Here is a 25638-nt window from a genome sequence, read left to right as displayed (position 1 = left end):
AACAGGCTTCAACTTGGGGATAAATAGGTAATATAATAATCGCATTTGTCTTCATATTGCAGTTTCCCTCTAAGGTTCTCAAAGCACCTCACATACATATTGGAAAATCAGAAGTTCCTGACCACAAGAGCGGCTAAACATTAGAACAAGTTGCCAAGGGAGCTTGAAGCATCTGTTTTGGAGGTCCTTAAAATGGAGTGGCTTCCTATTTATCTGGAATTGTTATGGGCCATTGGTTTTTCAAGCGTTAGCTTGCATCCAAATCACTTGGAGGGCTTGCTAAAACATGGATTTCTGGGTCCATCCCCAGAGTGTTGATTCAGTAGGGCTGGGCAGTGGGGATGGGTTGGAGAGTTTGCATTTGTAACAAATTCTGAGTGAGGCCATTTCCGTGGTCCCAGGGACCATGCTGGTTTATGCATAGATCTGTCTGGTAATGGTGATGCCACCCTCCATTGCGCTCTGACTATGTGCAGACCATGTGCGCTCTATCTGGTGGATACCCCCTTTCTTCCTATTGCAGCCAAGCGGGAAGCTGCAGATGAGAGATAATAAGCTATTACTCCAGTCACTCAGCAAGTAAGGAGCAGTGCTGGTATTCCAAAATGAGTTAACCTGAATTTGGGCCCATCACTCTCAACTGTGATGTTATGCTGTCCAGTGATGGGGATATGAATGATTTCTAAGAAACTGTGTTTACTTACAAGTTTCGGAAATCACACTAGATGCAGGAAAAAAAGTACAAGCACAAAACTCTTCTGCAGTGTCATAATTTTTAGGCCTCCCTTTGGTAGGTAAGGCCACATCTCTAGGTATTAGTTATGAACTGTGCCTCTGTAAGCGAAACATCTGCCCATCCCTTCATTCTCCTTTCCAAGCTCCTCCCCAATCTTGGAACAACCAAAAATTAAAATCCACTGATACAAAACCATGTTAGAGTGAGGCAGATTTCCTAAGGGATGAAGGGCAGGGGTCGCCATACCCCTGAGCTTCCCCCTGAACCCCAGTCCTGTTTGCTTCCCACTCTGAGATTCTTTTTTTTTTCTCTCTCCAGTCTGCTCATTATTACCCTGCTTTTAATATGTGTTTCTTTCCTTCCTGAAAACTGGTCACCTCCCACGGTATCCCCAGATCCTGGAGGTTGCCTTTACCCTACAGTTGGCTTATAGAAGCATTTTCTTTTCCATAATGGTCTCCCTACAAAGAAATTTTCATGTCAGCTGCTTGAGATAAAATATTCTGCTTATTGTTACATAGAGAACTTCTTCCTAGAGACCGTAGAGAACTCCTTACCGCATGGTAATTTCAAATGGAGGGTTTACACATTCTAGATCCGTACTCTCCTAGATCAAGTACATTCTAGATCTAGAAAAGTGTTCAAATTGAGATATGCTGGAATTGTAAAATACAAATTCAGAGACTTACTATGAAAAGAAAAATTAATAATTTTTTACAGTTTACATATTGAAATGATAACATTTGGGATGTACTTAGCTATATAAGATATTGAAATAAATTTCATCTCTCTCTTTTTACTTTTGTTATTGTGACTATCAGTAAATTTAAAATTACAGATGTGACTAGTATTATATTTCTATTGGGCTGGACTATTGGAGATCCTAAAGAGAATGAAGCAAACTGATAAGGGGAGGTTATGTAAGGTTGGCTTTTTCTGAAAAATCAGTGCACTGAAAAGTTCTTCATCTGCAAAAAAACCCAAACCAAACCAAAACAAACAAACAACCCCCCCCACAAAAAAAAACAGAGAAGATCTACAATATGTTTATTTCTACCTGACAAATGTCAAAAACTGTGGTTTTCAAGGGCTTCAGCAGACCAGGGTTAGCAGACAGGACTATGACTTAGGACAATGCTTTGTGCACCTGCTGTAGCACTTACAATATGCCTTACATTGCATAACGTTGTATAGTATTTGATAAATCAACAAGTGAATGAATATCTTCCTTATCTTGACTACAGCGTTTTGGTAGCATGATGTATGGATTTTATTCATTTTTCTTCATTGCACAGTGCCTGACGCACAGCAAGGGCTCAGCAAATATTTGTGGAAGGAATGGCAGCTTAGGGGTCCTGGGGAGGAAAGTGGGTGACGATGCAAAGGGCCGCACCACCTGGGAATATTTGGTTTGGCTAAATGCAAACACAGTTCAAACTAACAAACTCACCAAATAAGGCCCTGGCCTCATCATTCTTAAAGCCATAGGTCGGGGCTTCAGTTGTACCTTATTTAATTATGAAATGTGCTATTCAGCATGCCATTTAATGTTTGTGGCACATTCTCCAGGTTGCAATTTGCATAGCAGGAAATGAGTCCAGAGTGTACATTTTCGTGAAAGATTTCAGAAACTCTAAAAAGAGACCTGAAAATTAGAATATCTGTGATTCCCTTGGTGCTAACTGCACAGAAAGAAAATGCAGGCATTTAGAAATTCAACGAACATCAACAAGTCAGCAGTGGACAATCCAGTCCGGGCTAAATGGAGTGTTTCCACAGATGCTTCCAAGTCTTCTCCCCTTCTCTCTTCTGTTTTCTCTTCATTCTATCCAAATTTAAAAAATAAAATTGATACAAATATAACAGAGAGATTGAGGTCAGAAAATCGAGGTTTTTATTTAGCAAAAGCAAGAACACAAAACATTTTGCAAAAATAGGAAATAAAAAAATAGTTTCAGATTCTACAACAGGCAGCCAATCATGTGCTTTGGCTATCAGCAAATATAGGGTGCAGGAAAGATTTTCTTTCAAGGATAGGATATTTCATATTAAAAAACCCCACCCAAGTAATCATTCTGGCACACATAAAAAGCTGAGAAACCCAATAGATTTAAATATCATTCTTAGTGTGGCTTAGTGTTGTTTTATTTTGAATTAAATATGGGGATGTACACCAGAATCTTAATAGCTCTTTGATCTTAATCTGGACCTGGGAGAGTCCAATTTCAATATGATGTATTATCCACACTTGGAAATACTGTGGGTCAATTCAGGGTGTCCAGACAATAGCTTTATGCAGTAAAGTTAAATGGAAAAGGGTCATCATGACACAAAACCCCTTTAAATGTGTTCCTCTCTGCATATGAAACCTCGAGTTGTCTCAGCTGGGTTGGCCCCTAAGATCCAGGGTTAAATTGTTAGATAACATATTTTGTCTCCATTGATGTTTATATTTTTTTCTTGAATATAGCCAAGGAAAACTGGATCTATAAGCAAGATGTTGAGACCGTAAAATATATCTGTACCAAGGAGATATCAAGGGCAGCAAAATTATCCTAGCTTAGGGGTCCTGGGGAGGAAAGTGGGTGGATTCTATATTGGTCCATACATGACAGTATACATTTGTCAAAACCCATGAATGTACAATAATAAAGTGAACTTTGTGATAATGGGTGAAAGTTGGCTCATCAGTTGTAACTACACTGGGGCGGGATGGTGATGATGGGAGGTTGTGTGTGGGGTGGGGAGGGAGTATGGGAGAACTCTGTACTTTCTGCTCGATTTTAATGTGAACCTAAAACTTCTAAAAAACAAAAGCCTATTATTTAATAAATGTCTTATATGTTATATCTATATCTGCATCTGTCTATCTATCTACACCAAGTTGAAAAACATTTTCTACTTAGTGGGAGCTTTCTAAAATGATGATGGAAGATAGATGAGACGGTATTGGTGGTGTGGCAAGCAACATAAGGCAAGGAAGAAAGCAAGCCTCTTGACCTCACAGACTAGGGGACAAGAAAGAAATCTTAAAGAAAGAAAGAGAGAGAGAGAAGTAAGAGAGTGCTGTGGTTGTCCTGAGATTCTGTCTTGCTCACAGGCGGGATATATGGCCATGAAGTCTAGCAGGGGAGGTGGCGATTGCTACCTATGGTGTGAGATCCCGGATGATGGGATGAGTCATGTATGCACACTTAGAGAGTAGCCTAAGACTAGTTGAACATGATCAAATAAACAAGGCATTTAAAAATCAGCCAGAAGAGAAAGCATCTAGAACATTGCTTGCCCATAAGAAAGAAAGGACTAAAAATGCAAAGGAACAAAAATAATGGTAACAGTAGCAATGAGGAGTGGGATCTCAGACACCAGCAACAAAAATCTATCTCAATCCATTATTAAGAATAAATATACTGAGGGCTGAAATAGGAGAGTTGGTACCACGGCAGGGGATAATTTTTTAAACCAGCTGCTGGTGGTTTTTTTTTTTTTTTTTTTTTGCATGATGAGATGATCTCAGGTAAGAGAAATTTTGGACTGAATATCGAGAAAAAAAATTCCTGACTGTGAGAACTATTGGATTACAAAGCGGTCTCTCAAGGGAAGAAGTAGAAACTCCATCTGCACTGCTCTGGGAATAGGTTTGTTAGTTAAATTGTATTCCTTTTCTTAGTTGACTGCTTGACATTTCAGCATCAGAACCAAATAATTCATGGGTCAGCTAAGAAGAGTGCTTATTATAATCATCTTTTAAAATCTCCACTAACAGCAGTGAATTAGAAAAAAATATATCGTTACTATTTTATTCTATGTGATAAAGCCTGCCGGGTTTTTACAGTGTGAAACCTGTTCTTCAATACTCTTGGTTTGCTTCTCAAATGATCACTGATATCTATAAAAAAGAATGTCCTGGCAGTGCTAAGAAAACAGCATTTGAGAGAAGACTAGAAATAATGAAGAGGGGATTGTGTCCACTGTTTGTACAAGACTGCTGGTAGAATCTTAACCATCCTTTAGACTTCAAATAATAACCTTGCTAATAATAAACTAGATTAAAGCCAATAACAAACCAAATGACTTTTAATTCTCTTGGAAGCAGAAAGGAAAAAACAACAGTTAAAGTAAAAGAAGGCTTGCAGAGAATCAATAAATTAAGAACTGCAGATTGTGACATTATTATCCTGTAAATACTGCTTAGTGGTTCTTCCAGGAACTCTTCAAACAAAGGAATAGAAAATTAACAAAATCCCATCCAACATTAGCATGGAACAAACACAGTAAAGGTGAGATCCTAGTCTTAGGGCGTGGAGAGGGGCCCAGAGCAATCCCCTCCATAATCTCAGCTTCTAACATCTTTAATAGAGTTAGAAGTGGCTGTCCGGGGCAGCCTCAAAAGGCACAAGAAGCTAAGAAGAATCCAAAATGGACAGTGCACAATTTAGACACGGTGCCAGGCAGCCACCCTCAATATCCCATACATAGAACCCATTTGCCACTGCATATATATAAGTTTTGGATAGTTGTGGCCACTTACGGAATCCTTTTGCCCTACCTGTCACCTGTCTGGAGCTTCTGCCATTGGACTCTCTGATCATCCATGATTGGCAAGTACCAAGAATCGTCCCTTCCTGAGAGCAGATGAGGATCAGCTAGCTTTCATCATGGAGGTGGGCATGCCCATTTAAAAGACACATGCCAGTTTGGGATTTAGTTAATTACAATCACAATGTTCACTCCCTTGGATTAGAGCACATTTAGAGCTGGAACTATATGTGTGTTGGTTAAAGTGATGCCAGTTACTAAGATGTCATTGTGTCTTAACACTAACTGCTGGAATCCTAAGGATGGAAACCTAGGCAGAGCTTAGAAGGGTGCCTGCATATTTACTCTATCTCTTCTTGGGAAATTCACACCACATGAGAGGGAATCCATTGACTTGGGGATCAAATGTTCACTCACTCATTTGAGCAGTCAGTAAGTAATTATTTATTGGAATTCAGAGGTAACCAAAAGTACAATAGTCCTTGCTCTTCAGGAACATGAATTTTTGAATCCTTGCTCTATTACCAATCGCATATGAGACTATGACCAAAGTAAGCTTTCTGAAACTCAGTTTTCCCACTGGGAAAATGGGTGCCATTAACACCTACCAAGGAGTGTGGCTCTGAGAGTAAGCCGTACATGTAGAGAGACAAAGCCTCAGCATTTAACAAGCCCTCAGTAAATGTCTTCTAAGCACCCGTTCATGCTTTCAGCTCTGAACTATTTTGCTATTTGTATGCACTTTACTAATTAGATTCCAGGGTTATCTGGTTAGTATTGTATATAAGCACGGAGAGTATAAGGACCAATCTTCACATACAATGACATCTTTGTGAAACAACCTTAGAAGGAGGAGCTGAAAAGACATACAATCACAATGAATGTGTCAAAAATAACTTTTATGGATGCTAAACTATCTCTTCCATCTTTTGCTGAAAAAGCCATATAAAGGTGGGATTCAATAAAGCAAAAGTCAACCAGGACATAAGAAACCACAATCAAATTATTTTGATTCATCAACATTGGATTCTAAACATAGTAAGGTTATATTAGCTCACATCAAATATATAATAAAAGTATATAAAAGCACTTAGAATGTTGAGATCATCTAGTTCAGCTTCTTTACAGATGAAACCTTTGCCAATATTGACGAAATAAAAGTAACAAAACTGGTAGGTGACAAGAGACTGGACCAGAAATGTCCACTTATAATTTCTTATAATGTCCCTTTCATCTTCATAATTGTATAGAAACATATCAATTTATAAGATTTATTGATTTTAGAGAGAGACAGTGCATGTGTGCGAGTGGGGGCAGGGACAGAGTGAGAGAATCTCAATCGGACTCCCCACTGAGCAGAGTTCCTTTCAGGGTTCCATCCCATGACCCGTGAGATCATGACCTGAGCAGAAAGCATGAGTGGGATGCTCAAGCAACTGAGCCGCCCAGGCACCCCAGAAATATATTTGACACTGTATAGTTAATCAACTATATTCCAGACATTATTCTAGACACTTTGAATAGAGTGTCTAGAATATAGTTTAGTGGGGAAGATAGGTAATATAGTAAAGATGCAGTCTAGTTTTTGGATCAGTGAAGAGCCCCCAAAGGAATATCATTTAGTTGAAGCCCAATGCATGAGGTTGGAAAGTGGGGGAAGAAAGTGGGGAGGAGGAGGTGGGCAAGGAAGAGTTGCTGCTGAGCTGGGAGGCAGAAAGCCTGGGGTGTGAGGAAAGGAAAGGGAAGGCCAGCAGGGAGGGTGGAGAGAGATGACTCTCAAGAGATGAGTTAGAAAGGGCTTGGAGATTCAATGTAGAGTTTGAGTGTTACCCTAAGTGGAATAGGAAGACTTGGAGAAGTTTTAGTAGAGAAGTTGAAATGATGATATTTGCATTTTGGTGTGATCAGTCTGGCTGCATTGTGGAGAAACAGTTGGAGAAAAGAGCAGAGGCAGAGGGCTATTAGGGGTCATGGATGAACTGATGATGGCGTGAAGGTGAAATGAAATGAACCGATGTGAGAGGTATTTGTAAGGTGAAAGTGGGACTGGGGACTTGGTGATTGGATATGGGGGCAGTGAGGGTATGGGAAAAGTCAGGACTTATTTTCAGGCTCAACACATGGAACCCATGCAGAGAGAAGAGGAGACAATCAGGGACCACCCATGGTGATGGGGGGGGAGGTGTTGAACTTAAGATGCTAGAAGATACATGGTAATCCTGTCCCCCAAACTGCAAGAGATTTCCAACACAGAGCCCATTATACAACAGTATCATCACATGGGAAAGATAATAAAAAATGGAGATGGAAAACATTTTACCAGACATTTGGAGGAAATGCAAATTTCCTAGAAAGGTGTTTGCAATCGGAAGCAAATCCTTGGGCAGATGGAGCTAAGAGAGTTGGAAGAACGTTCCCCAAGCAAAACTCCGGTGGTAGTAAACACACTGGGTAAGTGACAAATGCATTGGGATGTTGTGAAAGATGTGTTTGCAGTCGGGCTCAGAGAGCACAGAGAGCCATACGTGGATTAGGTGCACCTGTGCATAGCACAAAACAAAACAGTGGTGCCTTCTCTCTCACCAGAGAGGAAACTAATGACAAATGGGAACTTCCAAATTGCCCCCAGACCTTCACACTTGCAAGAACATTGATAGCTTTGCCTGTGCAAATGACCTCTTCTCTTTTCCCTCCAGCTTCTGGTCAGCACACCTTCTATTTCTGAGTCACTCCAAAATTGGGAAGAAGCAGAGGCAGCCTCTTTGACCAGCTTTGCAGACTAGGACTCTGCTTCTGGCCCCCCATGTCACCCTTGTTTCTTTAGAGAAAAAAAAAACATATTTTTTCCAAGTGTTCAACCCCTCTGCTCTACCAAATCTCTAAAACACAAATCTTTCATGAAATTACCTAGTACTAGCTTGTCAGAATTACTCGTGATTGGTGTCTTAGTTAGGATTCCTCTGGAAGCAGACCCTGAGACAAGGACAAGTGGGAAGTGTGTGGGAGGGATGAAGGGACACTGCAGGGGAGTAGGGGAGTGAGATAAGGAAGGGCAGGGAGCCAGGGAAAGGGTGTATTATCAAGGCAGCTGCCACTGTAGGTGACTGGCAATTAATCAGAATTATCTCACGTAAAAGATGAAGGAGCTAGGGTATTTATATATCAAATGTATACATCAGTCATGGGTCGAGGACTTTGGGTGGGTGTGTGGGTGGATGAGGGCTGTTAATTCTCATGTATTAAGCAAAGTGTTAAGAGAAAGCCCTCAGGCACAGAAATACATACCCTGGCAGTGGGAGGTCCAGAGTTGTATATTGCAGAGGTGAGGATGAAGAGATATGAGCAGGACCCTTAGAGTGTCTCCTAAAGTTAGCAACAACGTGGGCTTCCCAAGTTGGGTGGAGGGAGGTCTCGAGATAGACTGAAAGGTCATTGGCAACAGATACACACACACATATCCACCAGGAGAGATGTGTGACTTCAAGGCTTACTGAAAGCAGAAGAAAGAATTCAGAAAGCCATTTTATCATTGCAGTGAGGAGAGAGACCAAGCAAGAGAAAATAGACAAAAAAGATTTCATCCAAGAGGGTTATGACAACATCGTTGGGGTCATTTGACAGAAAGGCAGCTCTGTCTGAGTGCTAGCAGGTTCTTGAGAAATTACAGGAGAAAAAAGGGTTGGTTGACCTTGTTCAGGTCAGGTGCTATCTGACCATTTGATAGATCTTAGCTACCTACCTTGGCATTTCAGGTATACCTCAAGCAATAAAGATAAAATTGTACAATCCAAATATGATGAAAAGTTGTCAGTGAAGTACAAACAAGTCCAAATATATAAACCTTAGTGATATATTTCTCTACAAGAGGCTATGATCTATAAGGATTAATGACCCAAATTAGTACGCCAAAGCATCCTTTCAGTTTCTTAAAGAAAATTTAGGGTGAGGTACTTTAAGAAGATAATCGGACATTCATAAGAGGCTGGTTCTGAGATTCAGAAGTCCTGGGAAGCAATCCCTAAAACCTGGACCCCAGATTAAGGGGTTCTGAGTACTACATCTGGAAGGAAGCGTATCACTCTGTAACAGATACACAGGATCTCATGAAAAAGAACACAATGTCACCCAACCTAGGATCTTCCCTCCTAGTCCTTACGTCTCCTGTTTCACAGACATCCATCTGCTTGGCTATCTAGGCAACCTCTGCTGGCAGAAGTGAAAGCCCATAGACTCCCAAGAAGAATGGAGACAACGTGGTCCTCGAGGCCTAGAAAAAAACCTGACAGATATGTCAGTGTGACTGTACCAAATATCTGATCTTTGCATATCCTTGGTTCAATTTAAGAACTTCTTAAGAGTGCCTTAGAGATATGAGCCTTCAGTACTAATTTTAAACACATTCCAGCAAGGCTAGAATGACAGTATCACATGGTGGTTGAGAGCGCAAGGCCTCAAGTCAAGAGTATCAAGTTCAGATCCTGGCTCTTTCCCCTCACTGAATGTATGACCAAGGCTTAAGTACTTTCTTCTTTAAGTCTTTATTTTCTCATCTAAAATGAGTCAGAATAATATCTACATAATAAAGTTGTGATGAGTAAAGGAGCTAGTGAATAAAGCACCCTACCTGGCAAGGAGTCAATACTCAGCATCATTTAACTAGCACACCAGGAGTGACAGCAGCCGTGGGGGTGATGGTGGCTGTGTTGATGGTGATCGTAGAAGAAAAGCTCAAACTTCCATCAGGATGCTGGTCACTAGGACTATTTACCCAATATTCTCACCTCCCCTCCTTCTAGGCACACAGTAGGATTGCACCGCTTTGTTCACTTTGGAGTTAGATGTGCCCTTGTGGCTCACTATGGCCAAGAAATGCATGTTATTACTTTGGGGAAGCTTCCAGAATCATCGAACAATCTGCCATACACCCTTTTTCTCTCTGCTCTAAAAATCATCAATGTTTCTGTTAGTGGTTATTTCTTCCTCTTTGATCACAGAGGGAAGACAACACGGAGCACAGGCCCCAGCTGATCCATAATGGGCAGGTGGCATGAGCATAAATGAAGCTTTGTTGTCTTCCACCAATGAGATTTGGGGATTGTTTGTTTCCAGAGTATAACCCAGGCCATCCTGACTGATATGACTGATTTCGTGTCAAAGCTTCTTCTCTGAAATGGTGATTTTGATATGCAGGAAATATCTAACTCAGCACCATATTCTGGCTTCCATCTCCCCATTTTCAATAGAGCCTTTATTTCCAAAAGGAAATTATTATATAAAATGCTTGGGGATTCTCTTCATTAACAGTTACAAAATGCCTGTTTTTTGTAAAGAACGGAAAGACAGCAATGTGCCCTTTTGCATCTACGTCTTTTGAAGCAATGTAGTTCTTCATTTCAGAAACATAGTTATAGCTTCTCTTTGTTGTTAAATTGGTTGGTCCAGAAATTTATACACAGAACGGGTGGTAGATATTTCCTCTATGACACATCTAGTGTTATCCTGTAGGGTACCCATTGCTAAGGTGATCAAACTAATTCATTCCAGTTAAAGGACACGCACAGTCAAATCTACCCTATTTTAAATACTCTTTTCCATTCATTGATGGTAATAATTTCTTGTCACAAGGAATCTAAACCAGGTCTGAATCTACAATATGAGAATATAGCATTATGACTAACCACCAGCGTTAGGATTGCTTGAAATGCCTGCTACTACATTGGCAGGAACTCCAGTCCCTTCACCTGGACATCATATACCATCTCTAGATACAACATGCATGCAATGAAAGCCAAATTCAAAAATACTACTAAACTAAATCCAGAAAGAACAATGTGTGTTAGTTCTAGTTTGTATGTGGCAATTAATCTCAGGAGTGGAAGAGATGGAAAGAGAAGGGACATAAAATGTAGTGAGCAACTATAGAGCTTTATGAAACTACTGACACTGGAGATACCATAGGGAACAAGATAGGCTCCACCCCCAGAGTCCAGCATTCTTGTGACTGAGATGGACCAAAACTAAAGAAACAAAAACCTCTCGTAGGAAATAGCAAAATAAATAAAATACTTTTAAAGTGCTGTAAGTGCAGTGAAAACAAACAAACAGACATTTGGATTACATCCAAGGGCAACTGAAGCCATCAAAGGAAGAATAAGGTGATTCAATTTAGGTTTTTATAACCTGTGTAACTACCACACATAAAAAGATACAGAACACTTCCCTCACCCCTGGTGTCCTTGTCAGTCAAAACCACCACCAACCCCACTTCTTCCTTCCTCGTGTTGATCAGATTTCTGCCATCATGCATAATCTTGGACTTCATGGAAATAGAATCACGTAGTGTGTACTTGTTTGTGTCCGACTTCTTTTACTTAACATATTTTTGAGATTCATCAATGTTGTTGTGTGTATCAACAGTTTCATTCATTTTTATTTCTGAAGATTGTATTGCATTCAACTCTATGCCTATACCCCAATTGGACTACGCATTCACCTATTGATGAACATTAGTATTGTTTCCATTCTCTGGCTATTATAAGTAAAGTTGCTCTCAACATTTTTATCCAAGTGTTTGGTAGACTTTTGTTTTCATTTTTCTTGGGTTAAACAGATAGAAGCAGAGATGTTGTGGCCATAGGGAAGGTATATGTTTGATTTTATAAGGAATTTACAGTTCCAAAATAGTTGTACCATTTTACAGTCTTACCAGCCAAACATGAGACTTTTGTTTGTTTCACATCTACATTAACATTTAGCAATGTTGGGTTTTTTAAATTTTATTTTAGCCATTCTAGTGAGAGGGAAATGATATCTCACTGTGCTTTTAATTTGCATTTTCATGTTGATTAATGATGTTGAACACTTTTTCTTGTGCATTTTGGACATTCATATATCTTCTTTTGTCTGTTCAAGTCTTTGCCCATGTTGTATAAGGTGGTTGAATGTAAGATATATTTATGTATACAGATATGAGTTATTTGTCAGATATAACTTTGCATTGCAAATAGGCCTCCTAGTCTGTGGCTTGCCTACTCATTTTCTTAAAGATGTTCTTTTAATTTTTCTAAAGTTCAAAATTATCAATTTTTTTCTTTAATTTGTCCTAAGAAATCTTTGCCTATGCCCAGGTAATATTATGTTCTTCCATGTTTTCTTCTAGAAGCTTCATTGTTCTAGCTTTTACATTAGACCAATGAACCATCTCAAATTAATTTTTAAGTTACATATTCCCATACATACATTTTATATATGTATAGAGGTTGAGGGGTTTTTTTCCACATGGACATCCAATTGTTCCAGCAGTATTTGTTAAGAAGAGTTTCTTTTCCTTGTTAATTGACTTAAGACCTTGTAAAAATTAACTGACCATATTTTGTGGGTCTATTTCTGGACTCTATAATGCTCCATTGACCCATTTGTTTACCCTTATGCCAATGCCACTTTATCTTGATTAAAGTTCTAAAGCAAATATTGCAACTATCAAATTTTGTTTTTTCAAAATCATTATGACTATTCTAGATTCTTCGCACTTTCATAATAATTTTAAATCACCCCCTGGGTTTTTGATTGGGATTATGTTGAATCTCAAGATCAATATGGGGAAAACTGACATCTTGACAATATTGAGTCTCCAATCCAAGAATGTGGTATCTCTCTATTTTTAATTATGTCTTTAGTATCTCTTAGCAATGTTTTATAGTTTTCAGTACAAAGATCTTGCATATCTTTTGATGGATTTATGCCTAGGTATTTGATGTTTTGCTACTGTAATAAATGCTTTAATCTTATTTCCCAATTGTTTTCTGCTAGTGTGTAACATTATAATTGATTTTTACATATTAACCTTGTATTCTGCAACCACAGTAAAGCTACCTCCTAGTGTTAGTTGTTTTCTTTTGTTTTGTTTGTAAATCCCATTACGGTTTCCTGTGCACACAATAATTGGAAGTTTTACTTCTTCCTTTCCAATACATATGTTGTTTGTTTATTTTCCTTGTCTTATTTCCCTGGCCAGGACTTCCAGAATAATATTTAATAGAAGCAGCATATCAGTTATATTTTTTTACTAACACTCTAACTTTTTAGAGTAGTTTAACATTCGCAGCAAAATTGAGGAGAAGGTACAGAGATTTCCCATATGTAGGTTTCACCTGCTATCCAAAAGTAGTATTTCTGTGAAAATTTTCACAAACCAAAATGGCATGAAATGAAAAAGCAATTACCATTAAGTTATATGGAAAAAGTTTTGAGCTTTCCCAGACCCAAAAAATAACCTCCATTAGGCTTTTCTGATATCTTAGGATACATCTTGTTAACAGATGCACAAAATAAAGATAAATCACAGATGTGCACAGACACAGTTCAAAGCTATGGTGGCTTGATGCGGGGATGCTGAGTGTAGTTCCTGAGGAAGGAGTTTGGCGGGGCCACTCTTGTTGCTCAGGGTGTGCACTGCCGCTATAAAGGTTCTCTGCAAAACAAACACTGAATACTATTTTTGCTTTTTGCCTTTTTCTGTGAAAGCAAAAATCCTCTTTGGATTTCTTTCAGTTAGTGAAAATAAGTACTATGGTAGGTCTTTTGTAAAAGTAAAGTGGAATAACATTAACTTTTGAAAAAAAGTGTGACCCTTACCCTGACACATGAACAGTGTCCCGTATTATGAACAACCCTAGTAGAGTGGTACATCTGCTACAGTCGATGAACCTTACACTGACACCAAAATCACCCAAAGTTCATAGTTTACATTTTGGTTCATTCCTAGCATTGTACGTTCTTTGGGTTTTCAAAAATGCATAATGATGTGTAGCCATCATTATTACATCGCACAGAGTATTTTCACTGGCCTAAAAATCCTCTGTGCTCCACCTATTTATCCCTCCCCAATCCCCAAAACCATGGCAACCACTGATCTTTTTACTGTCTCCATAGTTTTGCCTTTTCCAGAAGATTATAGAGTTGAAATTACACAATATGTACAATTTTCAGATTGGCAACTTTTACACAGTAATATGCATGTAAGTGTCCTCCGTGTCTTCTCATGGCTTGACAGCTCATTTCTTTTTAGCACTGAATAATATTCCATTGTCTGGATGTACCAGAATTTATCCATTCAACTACCGAAGGGCATCTTGGTTGCGTCCAATTTGTGGCATTGTGAATAAATCTGTTAAAACATCTATGCACAGGTCTTTGTGTGGACATGTTTTCAACTCCTATGTGTAAATACAAGGAGCACATTTGCTGGACCATATGGTAAGAGTATCTTTAGTGTTTTAAGAAACCACCAAACTGTCTTCCAAAGTAGCTGTACCATTTTATATTCCCAGTAGCAATGGATGAAAGTTCCTGCTGCTCCACATCCTCACCAGGATTTAATATTGTCAGTGTTCCAAATTTTGACCATTCTAATAGGTGTGTAGTGGTATAACATCGATGTCCTAATTTGCATTTCCCTGATGACATACGATGTAGTGTATCTTTTCATATGCTTGTCTGCTATCTTTATATTCTTTAATGAGGTATTTATTGAGGTGTTTGGCCCACTTTTTTAAAGGTTGCTTGTTTTCTTATTGTTGAGTTTTAAGAATTCTTTGTATATTTTGGATTAACAGTTCTTAAGCAGATGTGTCTTTTGCAAATATTTTCTCCCAGTCTGTGGCTTGTCTCCTAAGATTCTTGATATTGTCTTTTGCAAAGCAGAAGCTTTTCATTTTAACAAAGTACATCTTATCAATTATTTTTTTCATGAATTGTGCCTTTGGTGTTGTATTTAAAAAGTCGTTGCCGGGGTACATTGTTGGTTCAGTTGGTTAAGTGTCCGACTCTTGGTTTCGGCTCAGCCCATAATCTCATGGTCATGGGATGGAGCCCCGCATTGGGCTCTGCACTCAGCAGGGAGTCTGCTTCTCTCTCTCTCTCTCTCTCCCTCTGCCCCTCCCCTCACTCGTGCTTGCTCGCTCGCTCTCTTTCTCTAAAATAAATAAATAAATCTTAAAAAATAAAAAATAAATAAAAAGTCATTGCCATTATACCCAAAGTCATCTAGGTTTTTTGTCTTCTCTTCTAGGAGCTTTACAGTTTCACATTTTACATTTAGATCTGTGATCATTTTGAGTTAATTTTTGTAAAGGTGTAAAGTCTGTACCTAGATTCATTTTTTTTTGCATGTGGATGTCCAATTGATCCTGCACCATTTGTTGAAAAGACTATCATTGCTCCATTGTATTGCCATTGCTCCCTTATCAAAGGTCAGTTGACTATATTTATTTGTTTTAATTCTGGGCTCTCTTTCCTGTTCCTTTGATCTATTTGTCCATTCTTTCACCAAAAGCACGCTATCTTTATAGTAAGTCTTGAAGTTGGGTACTGTCCTCTAACTTTGCTCTTCCTCTTCAATATTTTGTTGGCTATTCTGGTCTTTTGCCTCTCCACATAAACTTAGAATCAGTTTGTTATGCACAAAATAACTTGGTTGGATTTTTAATTGGGATTGCATTGAGTGTAGAGATCAAATTGGGAAAAACTGATATCTTAGCAACATTGAATCTTCTTATCTATGAAGACGGAATATGTCTCCACTTCATCAGTTCTTTGATTTCATTCATCAGTTTTGTAGAGCTCTTGCACATATTTTGTTAGATTTATGCCCAGGTATTTCATTTTTGGGGTGCTAATGTAAACGAGTATTCTGTTTTAAATTTCCAATTCAACCTGATGGTAGATAAGAAAGTGATTGACTTTTATATATTAACCTTGTATCCTACGACCTTGCTAAAATTGTTTATTAGTTCCAGGAGTCTTTCTGTCAGTTCTTTCAGATTTTCTACACAGATATCCATGTCATCTGCAAACGAAGTCAGTTTTGTTCCTTCCTTCTCAATCTGTGCATCTTTTATTTCCATTTCTTATCTTATTGGATTAGCTTAGACTTACACTGTGATGTTGAAAAGATGTGGTGAGAGAAGGCATCCTTGCCTTGTACTTGACCTTAGTGGGAAAGCTTCTAGTTTCTCATAATTAAGCATGATATTAGCTGTATTGTTTTTGTAGATATTCTTTATAAAGATGAGGAAGTTCCCCTCTATTCCTACTTTACTGCAAGCTTTTATAATGATTGGGTGTTGGATTTTGTAAAATGCTTTTCCTGCATTGATCGATATGGTCATGTAATTTTTCTTTTTTGGACTATTGATGTGATGGGTTACACTGATTTTTTTTTATTATCTTATGTTAATCATCATACATTACATCATTAGTTTTTGAGGTACTGTTCCATGATTCATTGTTTGCGTATAACACCCAGTGCTCCATGTAGTGCATGCCGTCTTTAATACCCATCACCAGGCTAACCCGTCCCCCCACACCCTCCCCTCTAGAACCTTCGGTTTGTTTCTCAGAGTCCACAGTCTCTCATGGTTCGTCTCCGCCTCCGATTTGCCCCTTTCATTTCTCCCTTCCTACTATCTTCTTCTTTTTTTTTTTTTAACATATAATGTATTATTTGTTTCAGAGGTACAGGTCTGTGATTCAACAGTCTTGCACAATTCACAGCGCTCACCATAGCACATAGCCTCCCCAATGTCTACCACCCAGCCACCCCATCCCTCCCACCCCCCACCACTCCAGCAACCCTCAATCTGTTTCCTGAGATTAAGAATTCCTCCTATCAGTGAGGTCATATGATACATGTCTTTCTCTGATTGACTTATTTCACTCAGCATAACACCCTCCAGTTCTATCCACGTCATTGCAAATGGCAAGATTTCATTCCTTTTGATGGCTGCATAATATTCCATTGTATAAATAAATAAATATATATATATACACACACAATGGAATATGTATATATGTGTGTGTGTGTATATATATATATATATATATATATATATATATATATATATATATACCACATCTTCTTTATCCATTCATCTGTCGATGGACATCTTGGATCTTTCCATAGTTTGGCTATTGTGGACATTGCTGCTATAAACATTGGGGTGCACGTACCCCTTCAGATCCCTCCATTTGTATCTTTGGGGTAAATACCCAGTAGTGCAATTCCTGGGTCATATGGTAGCTCTATTTTCAACTGTTTGAGGAACCTCCATACTGTCTTCCAGAGTGGCTGCATCAGCTTGCATTCCCACCAACAGTGTAGGAGGGTTCCCCTTTCTCCGCATCCCCGCCAACATCTGTCGTTTCCTGACTTGTTAATTTTAGACATTCTGACTGATGTGAGGTGGTATCTCATGGAGGTTTTGATTTGGATTTCCCTGATGCCGAATGATGTTGAGCACTTTTTCATGTGTCTGTTGGCCATTTGGATGTCTTCTTTGGAAAAATGTCTGTTCATGTCTTCTGCCCATGTCTTGATTGGATCATTTGTTCTTTGGGTGTTGAGTTTGATAAGTTCTTTATAGATTTTGGATACTAGCCCTTTATCTGATAGGTCATTTGCAAATATCTTCTCTGATTTGGTCGGTTGTCTTTTGGTTTTGTTGACTGTTTCAGAGAAGAGAAATTCAGATCAGAGCAGAAATCAAGGAAATAAAAACCAAAAGAAGAGTAGAGCAGATCAACGAAACTAGGAGCTGATTCTTTGAAAGAATTAACAAGATTGATAAACCCCTGGCCAGACATATCAAAAAGAAAACAGAAATGACCCAAATCAGCAAAATCATGAATGAAAGAGGAGAGATCACAACCAACACCAAAGAAATACAAACAATTATAAGAACATACTATGAGCAACTATATGGCAGCAAATTAGATAATCTGAAAGAAATGGATGCATTCCCAGAGATGTATCAACTACCAAAACTGAACCAGGAAGAAATAGAAAACCTGAACAGACCTATCACCACTAAGGAAATTGAAACAGTAATCAAAAATCTCCCAACAAACAAAAGCCTAGGACCAGATGGCTTCCCAGGGGAATTCTACCAAACATTTAAAGAAGAATTAATACTTATTCTTCTGAAACTGTTCCAAAAAATAGAAATGGAAGGAAAACTTCCAAACTTGTTTTATGAGGCCACCATTACCTTGGTCCTAAAACCAAAGACCCCATCAAAAAGGAGAATTACAGACCAATATCCTTGATGAACATGGATGCAAAAATTCTCACCAAAATACTAGCCAATAGGATCCAACAGTACATTAAAAGGATTATTCACCATGACCAAGTGGGATTTATCCCTGGGCTGCAAGGCTGGTTCGACATCCGCAAATCAATCAATGTGATACAATACATTAATAGGGGAAAGAACAAGAACCATATGGTCCTCTCAATAGATGCAGAAAAAGTGTTTGACAAAGTACAGCATCCTTTCTTGATCAAAACTCTTCAGAGTATAGGCATAGAGGGTACATACCTCAATATCCTAAAAGCCATCTATGAAAAACCCACAGCAAATATCATTCTCAATGGGGAAAAGCTGAGAGCTTTTCCCCTAAGGTCAGGAACGCGGCAGGGATGTCCACTATCACCACTGCTATTCAACATAGTATTAGAAGTCCTAGCCACAGCAATCAGACAACAAAAAGAAATCAAAGGCATCCAAATCGGCAAAGAAGTCAAACTCTCACTCTTTGCAGATGATATGATACTTTATGTGGAAAACCCAAAAGACTCCACCCCAAAACTGCTAGAACTCATACAGGAATTCAGTAAAGTGGCAGGATATAAAATCAATGCACAGAAATCAGTGGCATTCCTATACACCAACAACAAGACAGAAGAGAGAGAAATTAAGGAGTCGATCCCATTTACAATTGCACCCAAAACCATAAGATACCTAGGAATAAATCTAACCAAAGAGGCAAAGAATCTGTACTCAGAAAACTATAAAATACTCATGAAAGAAATTGAGGGAGACACAAAGAAATGGAAAAACGTCCCATGCTCATGGATTGGAAGAACAAGTATTGTGAAGATGTCAATGCTCCCTAGAGCAATCTACACATTCAATGCAATCCCTATCAAAATACCAACCATTTTTTTCCAAGAAATGGAACGAATAATCCTAAAATTTGTATGGAACCAGAAAAGACCCCGAATAGCCAGAGGAATGTTGAAAAAGAAAAGCAAAGCTGGTGGCATCACAATTCTGGACTTCCAGCTCTATTACAAAGCTGTCATTATCAAGATAGTATGGTACCAGCACAAAAACAGACACATAGACCAATGGAACAGAATAGAGAGCCCAGAAATGGACCTTCAACTCTATGATCAACTAATCTACAAAGCAGGAAAGAATGTCCAGTGGAAAAAAGTCTCTTCAACAAATGGTGTCGGGAAAATTGGACAGCCACATGCAGAAGAATGAAACCGGACCATTTCCTTACACCACACACAAAAATAGACTCCAAATGGTTGAAAGACCTAAATGTGAGACAGGAGTCCATCAAAATCCTAAAGGAGAACACAGGCAGCAACCTCTTCGACCTCAGCCGCAGCCACTTCTTCCTAGAAACATCGCCAAAGGCAAGGGAAACAAGGGCAAAAATGAACTATTGGGACTTCATCAAGATAAAAAGCTTTTGCACAGCAAAAAAAAAAAAAAAAAAAAAACAGTCAACAAAACCAAAACACCGATTGATTTTTTAATGTTGAGTCAGACTTGTATACTTGGGATAACTCCCACTTGGTTGTGGTGTGTAATTATTTTTATACATGGTTGGATTTAACCTGTTAATATTTTGTTGGGGATTTTCCATCTATGTTGACAAGGGATATTGGTCTGTAGTTTTCTTTTCTTGCAATGTATTTGTCTAGTTTTGGTATTTGGTTTCCTGTCCTTATAGAATGACTTAGGAAGTATTCATTCTGCTTCTGTCCTGTAAAAGATACTGTAGAGAATTGGTATAATTTCTTCCTAAATATTTAGTACCTTTCCAGCAGTGAACCCATCTGGGCCTGGTGCTTTCTGTTTTGGAAGGTGATTATTGACTCAATTTTTTTAGTAGATATAGTCCTATCCAGCTTGTCTATTTCTTCTTATGTGGGTTTTGGCAAATTGTGTCTTTCAAGGAATTGGTTCTTTTCATCTAGGTTATCACATTTATATGCATACAGTTGTTAATAGCATTTCTTTATCCTTTTTAACACTCACAGAATCTGTATTGATATTCCTCTTCCATTTCTGATATTACTAATTTGTGTTCTCTCTCTTTATTTCTCAGTTAGCCCAGCAAAGGCTTATCAATTCTATTGATCTTTTCAAAGAGCCAGTTTTTGGTTTCACTGACCTTTCTCTTGATTTCCTATTTTCAGTTTCATTGATTTCTGGTCTTATTCTTATTTTTTTTCTTTCTGCTTATTTTTTATTCAATTTGCTTTTCTTTTTCTAGTTTCCTGGGTTGGAAACTTAGATTATTAATTTTATATCTTTATATATGCCCTCTGTGCTATCCATTTCCCACTAAACACTGCTTTCACTGCATCCCACAAATTTTGACAAGTTGTGTTTTCATTTTCATTTGGTCAAAAATATTTTTGAGTTTCTCTTGTAGTTTCTTCTTTGACCCAGCTGTTATTTAGAAGTGTATTGTTTAGCGATGCCTGGGCGGCTTGGTTGGTTAAGCGTCTGCCTTCAGCTCAGGTCATGATCCCAGGGTCCTGGGATCGAGCCCCGCATGGGACTCTGTGCTCAACACGGAGTCTGCTTGTCCTTCCCCTTCAGCCCCTCCCCTGCTTGTGTGCTCTCTCTCCCAAATAAGTAAATAAAATCTTAAAAAAAAAAAATAGAAGTATGTTTTTAATCTCCATGTATCTGAGGATTTTCCAGTTTTATTTTTGTTACTGATTTCTAGTTTAATTCCACTGTGAGCAGATATTGTACGATTTCGATTCTTTTAAATTTGTTAAGGTGTGTTTTATGGCCTAGAATGTGTTATATCTTGGTGAATGTTCCACGTGATTTTGAGAAGAATGTATATTCTACTGTTGTTGAATAAAGCAGTCTACGGATGTCAATTACATCCAGTTGATTGATGGTGTTGTTGAGTTACCTATGTGCTTACTGATTTTTTGTCTGCTGAATCTGTTCATTTCTGATAGAGGGGTGTTGGAAGTCTCCAAATATGATAATAAATTCATCTATTTTTCTTTGCAATTCTTAGTTTTTGCCTTACATAGCTGAATGCTCTATTGTTTGGAACATACACAGTAAGAATTTTTATGTCTTCTTGGAGAATTGACTTCTTTATCATTATGTAATGTCCTTCTTTATCTCTGATAACTTTCCTTTCTACTCTTGCCTCTTTGTGTGTGTTAGCATGGAATATTTTCCTTCATTCATTTACTTTTAATCTGTATGTGTCTTTAGATTTAATGTGGGATTCTCTTTTTTTAAGATTTTATTTATTTATTTGAGAGTGAGCGAGAGAGAGTGAGACAGCACAAGCAGGGGAAACGTCAGAGGAAGAGGGAGAAACAGGCTCCCCACTGAGCAGGGGGCCCGATGTGGGGCTCCATCCCAGGACCCTGGGATCATGACCTGAGCCAAAGGCAGACACTTAACTGACTGAGCCACCTAGGTGCCCCTACTGTAGGATTCTTGTAGACAACATATAGTTAGGTCTTCTTTTATGATCCATTCTGAAGATCTGTTTTTTAATTTGTACATTTAGACCAGTGATGTTCAAAATGATTATTGATATAATTGGACTAATATCTACCTTGTTTGTTACTCTTTTTTTATTTGTTGCTCTTGTTCTTTGTTCTTATTTTTGTCTTCTACTCTTTTCTGCCTTTTATGATTTAAATGGAGCATTTTATAGGATTTCATTTGTTTCCTTTCTTAGCATATCAGTTATATTTCTCTTTTTACTTCTTTTAGTGGCTGCTTTAGAGTTTGGAATATACATTTATAGCTAGCCTACCTTCAAGTAACTATATACCACTTCATATGTAGTGTAAGTACCTTATAATAACAAAATAACCCCAACCCTTCCTTCCTGTCCCTTGCATTGTTGTTGTCATTCATTTCACTTATATATAAGCATTCATAGGCAGATAGATACATAAGCATCCATAATCAAATGCATTGTTGCTGTTATTATTTTGAGCAAACTGTTATCTGTTAGATCGATTAAGAATAAGAAAACTAAAAGTTGGGGTGCCTAAATGTTCAGTCAGTTAAGTGTCTGCTTTTGGCTCAGGTCATGGTCCCAGGGTCCTGGGATTGAGCCCCGCATCGGGCTTCCCTGCTCTCTGGGGAGTCTGCTTCTCTCTCTGCCTCTGCCCCTTCCCCCTGCTCATGTTCTCTCTCTCTCCTAAATAAATAAATAAATAAATATTTTTTTAAAAAAAGAAAACAAAAAGTTTTTATTTTCTCTTTACTTATTCTTCTTTTGACGTACTTCCTTACTTCATGTAAGATCTGAGTTTCTGACCCTTATTTTCCTTTTCTCTAAAGAACTTCTTTTAACATTTCTTGTAAAGTAGGTCTACTGGCAACAAATTCCCTCAATTTTTGGTTGTCTGAAAAAGTCTTTATGTGTCCTTCACTTTTGAAGGATAACTTCACAGGATACAGAATTATAGGTGGGTAGAGATTTTTCTCTTGACATTTTAAATATTTCACTCAACGCTCTTTTTCTTGCATGGTTTCTGAGAAGTTGGATGCAATTTTTATCTTTGTTCCTTTATAGGCGAAATGTTTCTCCCCACCCCTGCTGGTTTCTTTCAGGATTTTTTTTTTTTTGATTTTCTGTAGTCTGAAAATTATATGCCCAGGTGTAATTTTTCTGGCATTTAGATGGCTTGTTGTTTTCTAAGCCTCCTGGATCTGTGATTTGGTGTCTAGATATTAATTTGGGGAAATTTTCAATCACTACTGTTTCTAATATTTCTTCGTTCCCTCCCTCTTTCTTCTACTTTTGGTATTCCCAGTCTGATAATTCCAACATCTCTGTCATGTTTAGTTCTGATGCTTTCTTTGTCTCTCCAAATTGTGTTGTTTGTCTTTTGGTATGCCTTGTAATTTTTTCTTGATAGCCAGACATGATATACCGGGTAAAAGGAACTGCTGTAAATAGTCTTTTGGTGTTGTGGTGGTGGGGTGGGGAAGGGGAAGCATTCTGTAGTCCTATGATTAGGTCTCAGTCTTTCCATGAGCCTGTGCCTATGGACTGTGAAATTCATACCAATTTCTCAGGTGGTTTTGTTTGTTTGTTTGTTGGTCCACCTTAAATGGGGCAGGATGGCTAGAGTGGGCTGGGGTTGAGTATTTCCCTTTCCTTAGGTCAGTTGGGCTCTGATAAAACCCCAGCAGGTTAGGTTCTCGTTAACTAGTTTCCCCTGAGGTCAGACCTTGTTAAGAAGAACAGAATACTCCGACATATTTCAAAACAGGTTCTTTACTCCTCCCCTTGCCAGAAGCATAAGGGGATTTTTCTTCAATATTTATAATGGGAACCCAGCCAAGCTGCTGGGGGTAAGTCTCACAATATTGTGGGGACCTCCCTAGAAACAGATACTACTGGAATTTTTAACTCTCAGATGTCCACACTGAGCCTCCAGCAATGTGTCAACTACAGTTCAGATTTCCCTCCCCCAGCTCTCTCATGGTGGTTTCCACTTGTAACTCTGCTCTGGTAAGCCATGACTCCCTGTATTTGATGGCAGCCGTTGGCCCTGTGTCCTGATGAATTATATGAGAAAAGGAGGGTGTTGAGTACCTGGGATTATGATGCCATTTATTGACAGAAGGGAAAGTTGGAGAACACAGTTTGTAGCAGGGATCTTGGTGAGGGTGGAGCAGGCAAGGAGGGAGTATTTTAGACACGTCGGGTTTGTGATTCTGTTAAATATGCAGGTAGAGATAGCAAGTAGACTGTTGGATACACAAGTTTGGAGCTCAGTGAGGAGGCCTGGGATGGAAATTCTAACCCTGTACAACAGGTATTTTTAACTTTATGTGATGGTGAGGCTCCCAGGTGTAACTTAATTTGCTCAAGGTCACCAGTCGACAAGCTAGAATTCAAACCCCATAAGGCACCCCACTGCACTTCCTTGGAGAACTAGAACTCCATCTCAAATGTCTCATGTCTCCCAGAGCACTTAGCAAAGTACTCAGGGCACAACAGAGGCTTGGTAAGTACTTATGGATTGATTAATATGTTGGAGGCTATTAGGAAACTCACTAGATAATAAACGTTGTATTAAATTTACACTGCTGCATTGGAAAGGTACACTTGATTAATTGCTTTCTGGCAGCCAGTTGCATACCCAACTTGGGCAGGAAGTGAGCAGAGGCAGAGAAAACAAATCCGGCCTATTTGAGTCCCAGTCAATATTGATCCTTAATGATTGGGCCTGACCATTTGAAGTCTCTGTTTTACCTAATAAAGGCAAAATTTGCCTTTTCTTCTAGGTGCCTTGGTCTTCCTTCATCTGCCCCTAATGTAATAACACTGTCCTGGTGGCCATGTTAAGACCATCAAAACTCTTGCATCTTTGCATGGCCCAGGAATGTTGCATCTGTGACCCAATCTCTACCAAGAAAAGCAAAAAGACTAGCATGCTATGCTTGAGCAGTATAATGAATCTTTTCCTGCCAGTTTTTATCCACTTTTTTCCCTCTGCAAGTCTTTCTCATTTGGCTTTTTGTTATATATTTAACATCCCCTGTATCTCTACCAGCCGGATACAAAAAGCTATTTTTCTCCAGTGATATGGTGGTATAAGCAAAAGTTTATCTCAACATTTTAAGGTTAGCAGCTCACTGTGTTTGGGAAGAGCTATATTTTCCACCAAACATGATTACCACAGAAAGAGTTACATTAAACTGCTGATATGTCATAAGTCCCTCACTTTGGAACGGTATTAGGATTAGCAGCCCTGAGGTTGTCATGTGGTAATTAAGGGACTGTGAAATGTTATATAAAGGCTCACAGCTGGCTGTTCGAGACAGCAAAATTGAAAGGCAGATTGCTATCACCAGGGGAGATCAACTCTTCTAGATCTGTAATATTAAGCCCTGGTGTTTGCTGGAAAAGCTGCAAGAATGTCAAGAGTTAATTTCTGGCCATTGTATGACCCTCATGGTTTTCCTGTGGTGCGTTGTAGTCAGGAAAGAATACCATTATCACAATGGACTGGGATGGTGTGCAAGTTTCTGCCAAGATATGAAATAAATTTGTATTGCTGGTTCAAGTTCTTTTGTAATGATGCTCCTTGATCGTTGGCTCTTACAGGAGAAATAAAACAGTATTTAGAAGATAAAAGTTCTCTGTCCACCAGCCCACTGACTCATCTCAGCCCTCGGAGGAAGAGAAAGTCACAAAACTGCTTAGGAAGCTATTATCATGCCACTTGGAGCTTCCTGATGTTCTCATTGTCATTGAGTCCCTGG

The 25638-nt window shown here is 38.7% G+C and overlaps 1 long non-coding RNA gene across 1 annotated transcript in view; it reads right to left on the bottom strand.

Moving 5' to 3' along the window:
* Positions 1-2074: 2074 nt before the first annotated feature.
* The window catches only part of LOC112835315 (uncharacterized), a 103765-nt gene continuing 80201 nt past the window's right edge, over positions 2075-25638 (bottom strand). The window contains exon 5 of the long non-coding RNA XR_003211175.2: positions 2075-2561. This is a non-coding gene — a long non-coding RNA (uncharacterized lncRNA). The remainder of the gene's footprint in view (positions 2562-25638) is intronic.

Source organism: Callorhinus ursinus, unplaced genomic scaffold (genome assembly GCF_003265705.2).
Source record: "Callorhinus ursinus isolate GAN/ISIS: 27379988/994484 unplaced genomic scaffold, GSC_fseal_2.0 scaffold11, whole genome shotgun sequence".
NCBI lineage: Eukaryota > Metazoa > Chordata > Mammalia > Carnivora > Otariidae > Callorhinus > Callorhinus ursinus.
Note: the sequence above shows the minus strand (reverse complement) of the source record. Positions and strands in the feature narration are given on the sequence as shown.